The 16,887-nt window shown below is 41.8% G+C and overlaps 1 protein-coding gene across 7 annotated transcripts in view; it reads left to right on the top strand.

Moving 5' to 3' along the window:
- LYPD6B (LY6/PLAUR domain containing 6B) overlaps positions 1 to 16,887 on the top strand; it is a 175,947-nt gene that overhangs the window by 48,527 nt on the left and 110,533 nt on the right. The window contains exon 1 of one of the 7 annotated variants that reach the window (XM_047871515.1): positions 223 to 298. The exons of the other annotated variants lie outside the window; for them this stretch is intronic. The gene's annotated coding sequence lies outside the window, so the exon portion shown is untranslated. Of the gene's footprint in view, positions 1 to 222; positions 299 to 16,887 lie in introns of those variants that run through there. 7 annotated transcript variants of the gene reach the window in all.

Here is a 16,887-nt window from a genome sequence, read left to right as displayed (position 1 = left end):
AGGGCCTAGGAATCTGCATTTTAAACATGTCTTAGGAGATTCTCGGGCAAATAGAATTTGAGGACTGCACTCGTGCCAGGATGTGCTGTTCTGTGTCACCGTGAAGTGGTGACTGTTCTCTCACTTCTCATAAATACTGTTGTAGGGAAATTATGTAATGCTTTGGTTCCTGGTCTCGCTCCTCTTACTTTCACATCTACCTTTAATTGGAACAGGGTTGATGTCTTCTTGCCTTCACACCCCTGCTCTTTGCCTCTGCAAGTATTCCATTTCTGTGGGATCATGCTTCTCTGTGATGGTGGGTAGCTTCTAGAACCTTCTAGGGCATCTAGAAAACGGTAGGCATGTAACTCTTTTGGAGGTTTTCTTTGAAAAGGACCAAGGATAATTGGGTACATTTTTTTCTAATTACTTGTCTGTGTTCAGTGTAGGCTAGACTACACCATCTCACAATATGGTTGTCCTGGTAGGGGGAGTAAAATATCAATGGATATGTTAATATAATAAATGTTCTTTTGTCTCAAGTTTATCTTTTAGTTTTAAATTTTAATTATGTGAGCATGTTGTCTTGTTGATAATTTCTTCTTTGGACCATTGGTGACTTAGAAAATCATAACGTGGAAGAGGAAATGCCAGCCACAGTGCCTCGTCTCCTGCTTCTTGGTGGTGGTACCCATGTTTTTAACAGCCTAAGAACGTGATCACCATGTGCATCTCTACCACACTGACATCCCTCCTCAAAGTATATATATTTTTTTTTTTTTTAGGTAAAGGAATTCTCTGAAGCACTATTTCATTTTGGATAGTACATACAATAATAGGATTTAAACTGAGCGGTCAGTATTTTAGTGTTAGGACCACATGCAAGGGTTAGAGTGTTGTGTGGAGTTGGCCTGACAATTTAGGAGATTTTCATAGCACTCCTTAGCTTTGTTGGAGCCAAGATAGTAAGACGAAGAGTGTGAAGTTTTACTGTCAAAGGTAAGTAGTATCAAATAGACAGTTTGGGCTTTTGAGAAGAAAAGGGGAGACGGTACATTGTGGTGGCTCAGAGCACAGTTTTAGGAATGAGTACTGAACAGATCTACCACATAGTTCCTGGGTGTCATTAGAGGACCTATTTCACGTCTCAAAGTTTGCTTCCTCCCCTCAAAATGGGGAAAATAACCATACTTAAAATAGTGAGGATCAAAAGATCCAACACATGCTTTGCCTGGCATATTCTAAGTGCATTTGTGTGTATGTCCAAGATTCTGTGAATGTTATTTTTTAATATTGAAATGGTTACTTGGCGTGTGGTGTAACAAACATGGATAGAGACTATTTTAGGCAATTAGTTCATCTTAAGTTGTTTGTAAATATATTACACATTCAACTCAGAGTTAATATATTTTCAGGTTGAGAGGGGCTAAATGTGCTGCTGGGTTGGGATGGTGAGGCTGTTTCTGGATGCCATGGGAAGTGCTGGGGTTGGCTGTGTCTGTTCCAGTCCCAGAGGGAAGACTGGTGGCATGCATCCATTTCCCAGTCTCCTAACTCACAGCTAAGCTCTTTGATCTAGTAATGTTTTCTTCATATCCTTTTATACTTGATATGAACAAATGATTCTGTAAGATAATTAAAATACTAAACTCTGATCATATTTTTTCTGGCTGATCCTCCACACTACATATATATATGGTTTGAACATATTACATCTCACTGGATATGCTTGAAAATGTAAGGAAAGCCTCATTTTGAATAAGTGGAGGAAGTAAGTTACTCCTCTTGTCAATTAATCCCTGGTTTTTTGTTTGTTGGTTGGTTTTGATTGTCCCTGTGCAGTCTTGCCCATCTTATAGCTTGTAAGGCTTTTCTTCAAAACACATACTTCAAAATATTTAAGTGATTCAATAAAAAGCAATAAAAAAAGAACTGTTGAAAAGACAAAAATTGCCTAATTGTGCAGAAGCTGGATGAGGGAGTGTTTGGAACATGGTTGTGTGGCAGCCAAGTGCATTTTCCTCCATAGCTGTGGTAGAAATCTTGGCCCTTGGTGCTCCTATTCTACTTCCCTTAGTCTGATGGGGATGGAGACCACCTCTTCTGGGAACCTAAAATCTGTGCCTCTGCCTTGATTTGTATATTGAAGGAGTCAGGGAATTTTTGGTTCTCCCTGTATATATTCCCATTTTCCCTGGAGTGACAATTTTGTGTTCTCACAAGATGCTGAATTAATGATACCAAGTGTATCCTGAAAAAAAGATTTAATATTTCAGAGATAAATGAATCCATCCTTCGAAGGACTTAAGTTTGGCCTAAGGCATTAACGTAACACAGACTCACATGCAGTTATATAGGCTTTTTAGCAAACAGACTGACCTTCTGGGAGTGGTTCAATTTTCAACTGGCCACTGGATCCTAATGACTTACATGGCAAAATGAAATCAATGTGCACTTAAATAATATGATTAAATCAGTCTTTCTGGATCACTGCTTTCCATTTTAGGTTTGTTTTGTTTTGGCTCAAGCCAGAGGTCAGAGGTATTCATAGAATGTTAAGAATGGAAATGATCTTTATTGATAGGATCAGTACTCTTAGCTTTTTCATGCAGGATTGTTGATATTAAACCAGACATAACACAATTCTACGTATAAGACTTAAATAAGTGGGGGAACCTGGGTGGCTCAGTCTGTTGGGTGTCCGACTTTGGCTGTGGTCATGATCTCACAGTTCCTGAGTTCCTTGCGTCGGGCTCTCCACTGTTAGCTTGGATCCTGGAGCCTGCTTTGGGTCCTCCTGTCTCTCTGTCTGGCCCTCCCCCACTTGTGCTCTTTCTCTCTCTTAAAAATAAACATTAAAAAAATTTTTTTAAAAGACTTAAATAAGTGGACCTCCTATAAAAATCTCTTATTTGGAAGAATACTCTGTTTCTTAAGGTTATCTCAGACAATTAGAGAAGATAATTCAGGAGAACAAATGATATTGCTTATATAAGGCAAGTGAAGGCATGTCAAATCTTTTAAACTTGATACAAAAGCACTAAGAGTTTGCATTTTTTAAAATAAAACCTTTTTTTGAGAGACAGAGACAGAGTGTAAGCAGGGGGGAGGGGAAGAGAGAGGGAGACACAGAATCCAAAGCAGGCTTCAGGCTCTGAGCTGTCAGCAGAGCTCAACATGGGGCTCAAACCCAGCTCAGATCATGACCTAAGCTGAAGTTGGACCTTAACTGACTGAACCACCCAGGTGCCCCTGTCTTTATTCAAGTAATTATTCACTTATTTCTAAAAAAAGTGCCTGTTACATGACAGGCATTGATCTTTTTGAAACCCACAGGTAGTATATATACTCCAGCATTCAGCAACATCAATGCACTAAGCATGGGGACAGATAATAATGATGCATTCCTTTCCCGTGAGTTTTGTGAAGTTACTTGTCTTTGAATTTGCTTGCAATGGTCAGAATTATCCTGAAAATGTGTGGGTGCCCTGCATCGAACACAGCGCTTGAAGTGTGATTACATATGGAATAAATTGGCACTCAGTTCTTGATGCCTTGTGTCTAAAAAGTAGAAGTAAGTTTGGGAGAACTCTTCATTCAAACTGAGGTTTTGCAGTAGAGTCTTACACATATTTTCACTTGTATAATTTTGTTCGATTATATCTCTGCATCTTGTGAAGTTGGAGTTTCAGATCTAAGTAAACGACCTAAGTGAAATGAAGGACTTTGTTTGTGCTTAGATGATAAATAAATGAGTGATGGGGCACCTGGGTGGCTTAGTCAGTTAAGCGTCTGACTTTGGCTCAGGTCATGATCTCATGTTTTTTGGGTTCGAGCCTCGTATCGAACCCGGAGCCTGCTTCAGATTCTGTGTCTTCCTCTCTCTCTCTGCCCCTCCCCTGCTCGTGCTCACTCGCTCTCTCTCGCTCTCTCTCAAAAATAAACATTAAAAAAGTGTTTAATACTCAAGCTAGTCAGAGTGGCCAAAATGAACAAATCAGGAGACTATAGATGTTGGAGAGGATGTGGAGAAATGGGAACCCTCTTGCACTGTTGATGGGAATGCAAACTGGTGCAGCCACTCTGGAAAAGTGTGGAGATTCCTGAAAAAATTAAAAATAGATCTACCCTATGACCCAGGAATAGCACTGCTAGGTATTTACCCAAGGGATACAGGAGTGCTGATGCATAGGGACACTTGTACCCCAATGTTTATAGCAGCACTCTCAACAACAGCCAAATTGTGGAAAGAGCCTAAATGTCCATCAACTGATGAATGGATAAAGAAATTGTGGTTTGTACACACAATGGAGTACTACGTGGCAATGAGAAAGAATGAAATATGGCCCTTTTTAGCCACGTGGATGGAACTGGAGAGTGTGATGCTAAGTGAAATAAGCCATACAGAGAAAGACAGATACCATATGTTTTCACTCTTATGTGGATCCTGAGAAACTTAACAGAAACCCATGGGGGAGGGGAAGGAAAAAAAAAAGAGGTTAGAGTGGGAGAGAGACAAAGCATAAGAGACTCTTAAAAACTGAGAACAAACTGAGGGTTGATGGGGGGTGGGAGGGAGGGGAGGGTAGGTGATGGGTATTGAGGAGGGCACCTTTTGGGATGAGCACTGGGTGTTGTATGGAAACCAATTTGACAATAAATTTCATATATTAAAAAAATAAAAAAACCCAGCACAGTCATGGCCCACATAATGCACCTAGAAAAAGAAAAAAGTGTTTAATAAGTGAGTGAATGAATACGTGATTAAAAAGACTATATATGTATCTATCCATCTATCTAGGTATGATAGATTGATTTTTTGACCGCCATTCTAGCCTATTGAAAGTCTTTGGATCTTGCTTCTGGCAGATTAATTTCATTCTTTTCATTTCAAGTGTTTGGTATTTTTAATAATCATGTCAACTGTATCCTCAATGTTAGTAGGACAAGTCCAATGATCAAGTCTTGAGTTATGCCTTTCATGAGCTTCCCTTGGGCTTATATTAATCATAATTGGCATTCTTTGCTTCACATCATTACAAATCCACCTAAGTATACTACAGTCCAGTTTATATTCCTCTTGTCGTCAAATCACTCATCTGTCCATCATTCTACCCACAAACTAATGAACATTTACCCATAAACCAATGTGATTCCTGTGAATCACATACTTTGCCACTTTTTGAACTAAAAGCTAGAAAAGACACAGGTTGTAATCAAATACAGGTGAAAGTAGTTTAAAAGGATAGTTTTGACACCATGTCACAATTCTTTTTCTTAATGTTTATTTATTTTGAGACTGAGAGATTGAGAGCAAGTGAGCAGGGGAGGGGCAGAGAAAGGAGCGAGGATCCCAATCAGGTTCTGTGGCCTGTGCACAGAGCCCACTGTGGGGCTCAATCTCCTGAGCCACGAGATCGTGACCTGAGCCAAAATCAAGAGTTCTATGCTTAACTGACTGTGCCACCCAGGTGCCCTTAGACTATGTGACCATCTTTTTGTGTGTTAATTTTTTTATGTTTATTTTTGAGAGAGCTCTGGAGCGCAAGCAAGGGAGGGACAGAGAGAGAGGGAGATACAGAATCCGAAGCAGGCTCTAGGCTCTGAGCTGTCAGTACAAAGCCCTCCGTGGGGCTCTAACCCACTAACTGTGAGATCATGACCTGAGCTGAAGTCAGATGGTTAACTGACTGAGCCACCCAGGCATCCTGACTATGTGACCATCCAAATCCAATTTTGAGGACCACTGGTTTAGCCACAGTTGATTCAGGATGGCGATTTGCTGGGAAGGTAGGGTGATAGTTCATGTGAGCAACTGTGGTGTCCAGATTGGTTAAGGGGGGGAAGGTAGGGAAGAAGAGTAAGTAGGAGAAAGATTGCTAGAAATCCTGACAGACTTGGGGAGGGGGCGGTGGGGAATGCAGGTTTTAGGGCCTAGCCATCTTAATGTGTAGAAAAGTAAGAAAGCTAGGAGGATGGGAGGTGAGGATTGGTGTGGGAGGTTGAGTTTAAGATGTCAAAGATCATGACAAGATCTAGTATAGGAATAGAACAGCAGAACTGCAGGGAAGACTAAAACGTTGGTGTTAAAGGAGCCAAATAATTGTGATGCTAAGGTGCCGAGTAGGCTTTTTGCATGCATGACGGTAATCTTCGATAATAGCAGGACTTGGGATGTGATGAAGACTCTGAACCAAGCAGGTGTCACTGAAAATGCGGAAGTGATGAGGCAATCTTTGTAAGCCAAGGCAGGTGTACAGCTGTGGAAACAACCTTGGAATTTGAGATTCATAGGAGGCAGATATTGTGAGTTGACTCCTCATATCTGTTCTTCCTTGACAATATAATCATGATTTTTAGCTGAGCATGTGGCTGCCCAGAGTAAGACGACATTTCTCAGCTTACCTTGCAACTATGTAAGGTCATGTGATTAAGTTCTGACCCATAGACTATAAGTAGGGGAGTGCTGCTCACAGTGAACACAGAGCTTCCTTAGAAAGGAAATTTTCTCCCTTCTGCAAACTTGAATGTGCTTGTGCTCTATTGTGAAATGATAGCCCTCTTGTACCACGAGGTAGAAGATACTGCTGAGGGTGGTGGAGCAGTAAGATAAGAGCTAACCTTGGCTCCTCCTGACTTTGTGAAGTCCACCCCTAGATACTTCTTATGTGTGTGTGAGAAACAAATATCTCCTATAACCATTTCTATCTTGGGGTTCTGGGGTTCTATCCCTCATAGTCAAGTGAGTCCTTCACATAGCTCAGGACTGAGAGGAGAGGATAGGTAGCCTCAGCAGGGGAAGAAGCAATAGCTCTAAGAGAACCAGATTTCAGTTTAAGGTGCAACCCATATTCTGAGAAGAGCTTATGGATGCTGAACAGCTATTTTACTTGGGAACAGGGTTGCCAGAAGGTACAGTGGAAAGCTTTGAGGGAAATAGCTGCCAAAGAAAGCAAGAATGGGGAATAGTTTGGGAAGGCAGAGATAGGAATTTACCTCTTGGCAGAGATCAAAGAAGTCAAGGATGCAAGGCAGGTCATTGAAGCTGACCTCAAGGACTCCATGTTTGATGTGGTGGGTATTGGTACAGATACAGCCAACCCTAAACAGGTGGGAGGCCTGACGACCATAGCAAATTGGAAGTAACGTCTCTTCGTGCTGAGGCCTGGGACAAGAATAAGCCCTGGTCTAAAGGGATATCATGATAGTCAAGATACCCTATCAGAATTTTTGTGGATAAGATTGGCAACAGTGTTCAAAAAGGAAATAAAGGTAATACAGTGCCCAGTGTACTGGGATAATCTCTGGTGGTTTCTCACGATCTCTGCTCTTTCTCCAAATGCTTATAGGCCATCTCTTTAAAGATCAAGGGTAGGTATTTTACCTTGGATTTGACATTTTGAGTTGCACATGGCTCACTGTTCGTTATCTGGACAGGACTGGATGTCTTTATTCTCTTTCCATCTGTATATGCTAACATCATATTTTTGTCATTACCTATGGCTGTTAAAATCTTTTTTTCTCTTTCCCTAAGACTTTGCTTTGATATTTATTGCATATATTAGGAATCTGTATTTTACTTTTTCAGCTCTTATTGGTGAATAATTTGATTTTTTTTTTTCTTTTGCTGATTTACAGTTTTTTTTCCCACTTACTACCAACTCCACTGGTTTGGTGATCTTCATCTGTGATTCTTATCAATCACTTTGAGACTCCTTTACATCAACTTTGTCTTTCTAATTATAATGGAACAAGAATTTTCTTGACTTTTTTTGGTACCTGATAGATTCTAATGGAATATTACTTTGATATCATGGAGTTGATATAAAGTGGTGAAGCAATAAACGGGTAAAATAAACATGTATAATGAATGAGGAGATTTCTCCCAGCAAATAATTATCTACTTAATTTTCGGTCCTAAATCAGGACCAAAATTTAATTATTTTTGGTCCCTGTGTGTGAATGAATAGACATAAATAAATAGTATGTAGAGTAAAACTTTTTTTTTCTTCCTTTTTAAATGTTCACATGAGGATTTTAATACCAGAAAGCAATTTCACTAAATGTGAATGAACTTTTGACATAGGAATGATTGGACTCTGGCTCCCATAAGAAAAAATTGAATCAAGCTTTGTAACTTCACTTCTGGAATGCCAGGGATATGATATAATAATCTAGGGGACATACTTTACATGTAGAGATCACAATTAGATTTGCAGAAGCTAATATCCAAAGGATTGTCCGAAAAGTATCTCCTGAACCCCAGGCAGATGGAAATGAATAGAGGCGATGGCCACTCTGGGGCTAACCACTTGGGTATTAAGTTTAGGATATTGGTAGCTATTTGAGCAGAAGCTATTTTGTATTTCCCATAAGACTGGAATTCTTGAGACCATTCATTAACTCTCAGATGGATTCTTCTTTGGAAAGAAGAAAGAATAGAATTAGATTTTACTTTAAACTTATTTTTTTTATAGAGTTCATAATCTTTTATGTTTTTTTTAATTATTTTTAGAGAGTGAGTGCGAGCCGGGGGGAGAGAGGCAGAGGAGGAGAGAGAGAATCTCAACTAGGCTCTATGCTCAGCATGGAGCCCAACACAGGGCTCAATCCCACAACCCTGGGATCATGACCTGAGCTGAAATCATGAGTTGGATGCTCAACCCACTGAGCCACCCAGGAGTCCCTACTTATTTTAAATCACATTTATGGACAATAAGAACATAAGCACCATTTGCAATTGCTATTTTCATGTCTGATCCTTGTCAGTTGGTAGGCCTAACTTGTTCATTATATTGAGGGGGCTTCAAATTACCATGGTGTTCCTTTGTTTGTTTGGCATTACTTAGCCACTTGTTAAAGGACATTAAAGAAAGATGGGCTTGTATCAAGTAGCAACTCCAAAAATAGGTATCAAAAAATAAAAAATGCATTGTTCTGGATTGTGTGACTTTACAAATAATTTTGCATCTTATTTTTTATGTTTTGAAGTTTGAGAGAGAGAGAGCATGCGAACAGGAGTGGCAGAGAGAGAGGGAGAAAGAGAATCCAAAGCATGCTCTATGCTGTCAGTGCAGAGACCAACATGGGGCTCAGTGTCATAAATTGTGAGATCATGACCTCAGCCGAAATCAAGCATCGGCCGTTTGACTGAGCCACCCGGGCGCCCCTTGTATGACTTTGAGTGTTTAAGAAATTTTGTTTTAGAAGATGACAGCATAGACAACATAGCTGATGGACTAAGAGAAAGACAGAAGTTGAAAGGATATTTCCCTCTTTACAAGGGTGGTGTGCAGTACCATGTGATAGCATGTTCCCAGATACAGTTAAAGACCTTTCATTCTCTCAGTGAAAATGCGGGGGTGGGGTGGGGTGGGGGGCTTTTTTCTTCCCAAATGGGAGTTTGGTTAAGTACAGTAGTGATTTGTATGTACTTGGTTTGCATAATAAAACTTAATCTTTGCTAATCTGGTTAATTATTGCTCTGGTTGATGTTGAAGCCATTGGATTCAGACTGACAGCCAACACATGAATGGGGTCATGCAAGAGAACACAAGACCTAGCAAGAGATGTCGAGGAAGTAGAAGGGAGGGAGGGCCAGTGTAACAGTGAAAGGGGGAGAAAGTGATGAATACATCAATGAAGGAAACCAGAGGGACCCACAGATGAATGGGGTGGGGAGGAGGAGGAGGTGATGGTCACAGAGAGAGGGAAGGAGGGAGTGAATATGCAGAAACAAGCCCAAGCGGGGGAAGGACAGAGCGGGGAGAAAAGTAGGAGGTAGGGAGTGAACAAGTTTGAGGAGGTCTCGTGTTTGTTACTGTCCAAATGCCCTCTTGGAGAGTCCTCATGTAGCAAATGTAAGTTTATTGGAAACCAGTTAATGAATGGAAAACCATTGGAGTCCAGTAGCAAAATTACCCTATGAGTTAAATTTATTTCCACTTAGTCCATGCTTTCTGATCTGGAACTTGGGTCCTGAGCCATGTTAATCATTACTGAATATTAATATGGAAATGAGTTTACCCTGTTGCAAGTCCCAGTTTCAATCAGTAAGTAATTATGAAAATTAGTCTTAAAAAGGCTGTGAAAAGGTGTTGCTTTCCAGGCAATAATTAAACCTCTCAGGCATCTCTAGGTGGTTGATTTTTTTTTTTTAAGTTTTTTTTTCTTTTCCAAACTTCTGCAGGCGGAAAAAAATCAGTTGCTGCCGCGTTTTTCATTGGAATAGTAGGTAAGGTACGGTCAAAAGGAGAAGGGAATGAATGGAATGTTTTAGAACTGAAAACTAAAAGATCAGCTGTTTTCTTGCCCAAAGGAAAGTTTGTTTTTTTAAATAAGTGTGAATAGAAATTTTAAACCCTGTTTGTTTTCATGTTTGTGTATTTTTTTGAGCCAAATTTCAAAAATGGAGCTGTATCTCCATCCTCAGTGGGAGCCAACCCAACATGCTAGCCAATTTCAGTTTCTGGCAATTAGTAAACAGGTGCTCAAAAATAGCAACACATGATTATTGTCATCATCTATAAAGTGCCATGGAGCTCTGCGTCACTGCAGAAGTAGAACTTGAAAGACCTGTAGGCATGCTGCTCTGGTGGCACCATGTACCTTGTCTTCCTGCTTCCCCGCCTCCTCCCCCCAAAAGAGAACCTCTTCCACCATGACAGCAGGACAAAGCCCCTTTGAAACTCATTCAAATAGGAAGCCTTCAAGGACATGGTGTAGATGTAGACACAGTTCTTCAACTTTACACTTGCAAAAGTTCCAGTATCAGCAGGGTGTTAGGAATCTCCTTCTCTGCACGCCATAAGCAGAAACTCCTGAGGGAGAGGGGGAAGGGTTGCCAGATAAAATGCAGGACACCCACTTACACTCGAAGTTCAGATAAACAAATAATGTTTTGCTCATTGTTTATCTGCAATTCCCAGTAAATGAAAAAAAGTACTTAAAATATAGTATGATCCCGTTTCGACTTTGGATTTCTCAGTAAAAGGCAATGGCTGTTGACCCATCCGGATGGACTTTAACTGCACACCCTCTGTTTTGTTGGCTCAACTGGCAACCCAGGTTGCATCCCCTCCTTTGGGGAGTGTCAGACCCTGACAGTCTTGGTTCGGCAGCAAGTGAGCCTTTCGTTCCCAGGCTTATGATGTGTTTATCTGTTCTAGAATCCTTATACCTTCCTCCAGAAGGTAGCATAGATATAACTGGGAATAACTATAAAAGGAAGAAGGCAGAATTTTTGGACTGGATCTCATCAGAGGTTTATACAAGTTAGAGCAGGCAATGAAACAAGCCTCTTAAATTAGGTTGCTGTACTGACGTTAGGAAAAGTCAATGGCTGTTGATTCATCAGCAAGAATTACAAGTGTGCTTGAATCTAATCATCAGCAGGTTTGTTTTGTTTTGTTTGGCTATTGGGTCATTCCATCATATACTACCCTACATGATTTTTAATGCACAGACACAAGAGTTATTTAACAAGGAAATGGAAGGGAGTATAATTTTTAAAAAAATGATGGAGTCAATACTGTTTTTTCTCATTACTTTGAGGCAGTATCTTTTAAAGAACTTGCAAATGAAAATAGTAATTGCTTACTTGTTGTAACCTTGCCTTTTGTTTGCTTTTTAAGGGAGTTAACATAGAGTGGTAGAACATCCTAGGAGTCAAGAGACCTGGCCCCAGTGCTCTTTGTGAACAGCATCAGTGTTTATACATGCTGAGTTTCAGTGTGAATTCCTGAGACTTAAATCTTCTGAGGTTACCCTAACTTTTACGTTCTCAAATGGGTTTGGATCCATCTTTTAAAAGCCTATTTTCCCTATGTGAGTTGTATAGTGCATAGACCAAGGGGGATTAAAAATGGGTTGGATTTCTTGCACTAATTTCTATGTTAAGCTTGTTTGCTTTTTGAGTACAGTAGAACCTTGACATGTCTATATAGACAGAGATGTAGAGATAGAGATATATGTAGATAGATATTTTAAAGTCACACTGCTTCAACAGTGAAAAGTTTAAGACAGATGTGAGATGACGGGACTTTGATGCACTGCCACGTCCTGCACTTTTACAAGGCTCTCAAATGCCTTTCCCACATATTGAACTGTCACAGCAATGATCAGTGGCTCAGAATGCCTCCTGAATTCCTGACCAGCTGCCAGAACAATTGCTTAAGTAAATGTTTCCTGATGTCCAACCACCATTAATATCCCCTCTATACAATTGGTTATGAGCTGAGATTCTGAAGCTGTACTGTCTATACTTTAGTGAAATCTATAAAAATTGGTGAGTGTCATCCACTGGACTAGGGAAGGCAGGCAAAGCCCCTCAGAGGGACAGAAGCACTTCTTTGGCATCTATTTCTTCCGAGATTAGAGTGGATCTCTGAACTGCCTGAAGACTCGGGAGGGCCACACTAGTGCCAGTGAGAGGTAACACATGTTCAAAGATCTCCAACGCCTGGCCTTCAATCGCCCGTGAGGAGCCTGGAACCCAATAGATACCATTGTTGAATACCATACTTCCGAATAATGGAGCGTCCTGGTAACCAGGATGTAACGATGCCCATCTCAGGCTTCTCAGAGATCTCCAAAGCTCTGTGTGTAGCACCAGGAGCAATGCCCAGTCTGGGATTGAATGCTGCTTTTTGTGGTGGCTGATCTTCAGGAATATAGTCTTAAGCCCAGGGACTTTCAAAAACCTTATTTTCTGAAAGAGGGAAAGACAGCTAGCACATGGGTGAGGGGATACCTGATTGCTCAACCTGAGTTAGAGCACCTGTAAGCTTGTTGGCACAGCAGTGTAGTAGTTACTAAATAAGTGGCCAGGGGGGCGCCTGGGTGGCTCAGTCAGTTAAAAGTCCAACTTCAGCTCAGGTCATGATCTTGCAGTTTGAGTTTGAGCCCCGTGTCAGGCTCTGTGCTGACAGCTTAGAGACTGGAGCCTGCTTTGGATTCTGTGTCTCCCTTTCTCTGTGCTCCTCCCCTGTTCATGCTCTGTCTCTTTCTCAAAAATAAACGTTAAAAAAAATTTAAGTGGCCAGGGCCTTTGGTCAAAAGTTACTTCTTAGATTCATAGAGGCCACAGAGAGCTATTCTCAATAGGAGTGGTCTCTCCATTGTTTCAGGGCTGCTGCTCTGAATGGGCAGTTTGTCCTCATTATGTTCAGCATGCAGAATTTTACATTCTTGTTGTAAAAAGGACCATTTATGCCAACTTATTTCCTGTCAGGAAAAGACTGATTATTGATATCTGCCAGGGGCTGCTGGGAAGGGATGGGGTGTGGCAGAGGGTGTGATAGTCTAAACGGGATCATACTATATTTTAAAGTTATTAAAAGAGTTGTAGCCCTTTTGGGCCCAGGTGTGTCCCCAGAATGCTTCTCAACTCCGTGTTCCACATAGTCACTGCTAATTAGTTGTCCTTGACACACGAGCTGATGCCAGTTTGCCATTTGAAGTTTAGAAAGTTTTTTTTTTTTCTCTGCTGACTTCTCTAGAAATTTGCCTCCAAAAGCAGCTCTGTGTGTTTTTAAAAAGCAGGCCTTCAGCCTTGGCAGAAAAGGGCCAGGTCTGGAGACAGAAGGGTGGTCTGTTTCAAAAGGGATCGGGCATAACGAACCCTTGTCCTGTTACCAGTGGGTGGTGGGCCATTGTGTTGGGGCCGGAGGACCCTGTAGAGGCTTAGTATCAACTAGAACTAATCAGCCACCATCCCCACTTCTGGGGTTGTTCCTCCTCCCTACCCAGGGCTTTAGGAACCAAGTCTGTTTTACTATATGGACTTTTAAAACAGTAGCTAGGTGTAAGCTATTGTAAAAAGCTAAATGAATCCATTGTTGACCTTACAGTTTAAAATCCTCCTTTCAAAATTATCATGCAGGCTGGGCTGTGAGTTGCCCAGAATTTGGAGTGTAAAAAGCAAAGCAATCAAAATCTGCTTCCCGTCTGAGCTACCGGTAACCCAGGAACCTCCTGCTACCCACCTCTTTGTGGCATTAAAAAAAAAAGTTTTTATTGGGGCGCCTGGGTGGCTCAGTCAGTTGGGTGTCTTACTTTGGCTTAGGTCATGATCTCACAGATGGTGAGTTTGAGCCCTGCATCAGGCTCTGTGCTGACAGCTCAGAGCCTGGAGCCTGCTTCAGATTCTGTGTGTCCCTCTCTCTCTGCCCTTCCCCTGTTTGTGTTCTTTCTCTCTCTTAAAAATAAACATCAATAAATTTTTAATGTTTAATTTTTAAAATTTTATTTTTGAGAGAGAGCACGCACGAGCTGCCAGCACAGAGCCCGACGTGGGGCTCAAACCCACACCTGAGCTGAAGTTGGACGCTTAACGGACTGAGCCGCCCAGGTGCCCCTCTCTGTGGCATTTTTAATTCTCCTGTTGTTTGAACCTACCCTTGTCCATGTTCTAATCTTGCAATGCTGAGCTGTGTCTTCACACAGAACACATTCACTTAGACAATAGACGCTCTTGTTGTCAGTTCTGCTGCTTTCAATAATTTATCTTGACTCGATGTTCATTAGTGCATGCCATTGGCAAAAGCAGAGTACCTCCAAACTCGGCTAATTACTCAGCTTCCAATATCTGCACAGCTGAAAGGAACCTAGCCATTTTCATGAAGGGGTGCTTTTCTGCCAGAGCCAGCCCTGAATGTGGCAGGTGACGGTGACGGGGCTAGCAAGGATGTGCCAAAACCAGAGGAAATCTGGAACCGTCAAGGAAACTGGTGGCTTCCTTTTGTTCCAATATATTCCCCTTCTGCATCCCCATGGAAGCCCTGGCACAGTTCAAAGGCTGGAAAGTAAAAGAAATTTCGGTGTGGGGAGGGTCACCGCAAGTAGCCCTAGAAATTCAGCCACTGATTGACGACTTTTGTAGCAACTAGTGGAAATGCTGAGGCTTAGGTAATGCTTGGCAAGCCATCAAGTAGAGTTGTACCTATTGTTCATTGCACAAGGGCACCAAGCCAACGGGTTAAGTGGGGCCAAGATCCAACCCTTTCTCTGTCTGGCAGAAGGCGATGTTGGCCTGGATGGAGGGAGGCCTTTTTCAAATGCCCGCACAGACACTGTCGTTTCACCAAGCTGTGTACACACGCGCAGAGCTCATCTGCCCCTGGTTGGGCGCCTTTTCCTAATCTGCATAACAGTGCCATTTGGGCTAATGGGGGGCCCTAATGCTTGCTCCCTTGTCCTCAGAGTACATCAGACTGTTAGCTGAACTCGGAAGCCATCTTGGCCTCAGGAGCTTAGGAGATCTCAGAGATCCCCGAAGGCAAGAACCCCATGGCACGAGACGATTTCAGTGTGCACATGACAACAACACATGTAAGGAGTTCCTTCCCTTAACTCTTTGAGTTCTACTCGTTAGTCAAGAAGAAAGTGCCTGTTTGCTACAAGGAGGCATCAGCAAGTGCTAGCTTTAGTTAGCCACACCAGCCACAAAGAGAGGTGGACTTAGAGCCAGAGGCTTTGCAGGAAATTCTTGTAGGCATTTATTCCCAGCTTTAATATTCGGTGTGTTTATATTTAGAATGAGCTATTTTTGCCAGTGAGTTGATTTCTCGTTTTAGTCCAAGTAAGTTGTCACTCCCATGGACTGAATTTAGCACACACCTCCAATTTCATGTAAAAAGACCAAATGTGAGAAGGAATTATTTGAGTGTGAAAAAGAGAGGTCTTTACAGTATAATACTGGTTTCTGATAACTTCTGCTAAGAGAATAAAAGGAAACATTTGCACTGTGGTTGGAGGGGTTTGGGGTTCCAATGTGCAAGTATGCACGTGTGTTACTGTATTTGTGTGTACTTGTTGCATAAACGAAAACTGAGAGGCTGTGAATGTTCTGAATTCCTGAGGGTGGGACTAGAAGATATAGGAGATGCATTTATTTAGATGTTAAGTAGTTGACCCCACATTTTTTCTGTAGGGAAGAAATGGCTGGATTAAAGCCAGAAAGTTCGAGAAGAGGAACACAGCTATTTGATACTTGACTTCATATGTCCCTCTGTGTCTCCTTCATTTTCTCTTTCTCACACATGAGTGTGCTCCCACACACCCCCTCCCTTCCCCACACACCCCCTCCCTTCCCCACACACCCCCTCCCTTCCCCACACACCCCCTCCCTTCCCCACACACCCCCTCCCTTCCCCACACACCCCCTCCCTTCCCCACACACCCCCTCCCTTCCCCACACACCCCCTCCCTTCCCCACACACCCCCTCCCTTCCCCACACACCCCCTCCCTTCCCCACACACCCCCTCCCTTCCCCACACACCCCTCAGCTAGTCCACCAGTGATTCAGATCTGCAGTCTTCCTTGTAGAATGTTATGCACAAGGGACCTCCTGACAGGCAGAACTAAGGGCATTGTTTTCAGACCTCTTCAGGTGAACTGACACATTCAGCTGTTAGTGTGCATATGGTTGAGATAACTGCAGTAAAAGCATTGTTTGGTATCCAGTGGCAACATTAGCTTATGTTTACATAAAGAAAAAAAAGTGTCGTCTGATATAATCTCAGAAAACTGCTGCCACAGGCCTTTGAAACAATTAGTTGAGACTATTTCACAGAGCATTAAGCTTAACAATGTCAGTCTGTTCCTAAATGCTCTTCAAGAAATTTTTTGCAATGAGGCCAAAACTTGGGCTGGCAAAAGGGCAACCTCAAATTGGCAATCTCATCTTTTTCTTTTTTTTTTTTTTTAACAGATTTTTTTTTTTTAGATAAAATTGACCTACAATAAACTGCACATATTTAGAGTATAATTTGCTGTTTTGACATGTGTATATCTGTGAAACTGTCAGCATAATCAAGATAATGAACACCTTCATCACCCCAAATGCTTTGTGTTTTTTGGTTATCTCAACCTCCTGCTCCTTTCCGTGGTGGGGGAAATGCCTT

This window comes from Prionailurus viverrinus, chromosome C1, assembly GCF_022837055.1.
Source record: "Prionailurus viverrinus isolate Anna chromosome C1, UM_Priviv_1.0, whole genome shotgun sequence".
NCBI lineage: Eukaryota > Metazoa > Chordata > Mammalia > Carnivora > Felidae > Prionailurus > Prionailurus viverrinus.
Note: the sequence above shows the minus strand (reverse complement) of the source record. Positions and strands in the feature narration are given on the sequence as shown.